This window comes from Microtus pennsylvanicus, chromosome 12, assembly GCF_037038515.1.
Source record: "Microtus pennsylvanicus isolate mMicPen1 chromosome 12, mMicPen1.hap1, whole genome shotgun sequence".
NCBI classification, from domain to species: domain Eukaryota; kingdom Metazoa; phylum Chordata; class Mammalia; order Rodentia; family Cricetidae; genus Microtus; species Microtus pennsylvanicus.
In genome coordinates, this window is record NC_134590.1 from 7,890,763 (window position 1) to 7,891,986 (window position 1,224).

Genomic DNA, 1,224 nt, shown 5'->3' on the forward strand with positions numbered 1-1,224 from the left:
ACATAAAACGATCTAGTACAAAAACAGAGGCAATAAGTAAAGACATAGATTTTCCCTTACGTTGAAGGTTGTGAGTCTGAGTGCAAAGGTCCATAAGGGACCCAGAACAATGAAAGAAGGAGTGGTGGAATTAATTTACAAGTGGATATCTCAGAAACATCTAGGTCATATGTGAGGCCCTTGGGTTTGATCCTAGGACTGGAGCGAAAAATAAAAAAAAAAAAAGATCATCAGTCCCATCAGATGGTAGGGCAATGCCCTCAAAAGTCTAGAGAAAATTTACTGACAAGAACACATAACAGAGAAGTTTTCTCTCTTCACATGGCCGATGCTCACTACGGCACCACGGAAAGATGTGAACCCCAAGAAGTTGGCCTGGAGGCTTTATTTGGAATTTACTCATCCAGTAGAAGATGAAATTCTTGATTCTGGAAATTTCCGACAGTTTCTATGGGAGAAAGTAAGTCAGTGGAGAAAGTGAAGAGCATGGGAACGAATGGTGGTCACACTGAACACTTGGAGAATAAAACCACAGCTGTTTCTAGAAATGGTTCTCTAAGAGGCACTTGAAATAGCTTACCAAGAAATTCCTTAAGAAGAATAATCGATTGGCTTCAGGTGGTTGCATCCGGCAAGAATACTTACAAACTTCATTATTTCCAACATTAATTGAGATGAAGATGAGTCAAGTCTGGCCTTTGCATTTAATGAAATGGAAGTATACTGAAGACATTTAAAATTTGACTTTATCAGCAAATAAAAATTATTGTACTCACATTGCTGGGTAGTGGTGGCACCGTCTTTGATCCCATTACTCGGGAGGCAGAGGCAGGAGAATCTCTGTGAGTTGGAGGTCAGCCTGTTCTACAGAACGAGTTCCAGGACAGGACCCAAAGCCACAGAGAAGCTGTCTCGAAGAAAAAAAAAAGTATACATAACATACAAGCATAGGTTTACAATGATAATAAAGTGAACATCCACAAAACCAGCACTCTACTAAAGACATTTACCGTCTCAGACTCTCATGACACACAGAGGACCCTGTCCTGCATTCTTCCTTTGGCCCAGGCTACAGTAATCTGAATTTTGTGCTAGTGATTTCCTTCCAGCTTTGCTACCTATTTATGCATTGCTGGCCAATGTAATTCTGGTTTGAAAAAATACACAACATCACATAAAATGTATCTGCTATCCTTTTGATGACATGTTTTCCTTGGATACTAT

General features: G+C 39.9%; 1 pseudogene; it reads left to right on the plus strand.

Annotated features, from left to right (window-relative positions):
• The first annotated feature begins 328 nt into the window (after positions 1-328).
• On the plus strand, positions 329-727 carry LOC142832916 (ribosomal protein eL22-like 1 pseudogene; annotated as a pseudogene).
• The last annotated feature ends 497 nt before the right edge of the window (positions 728-1,224 follow it).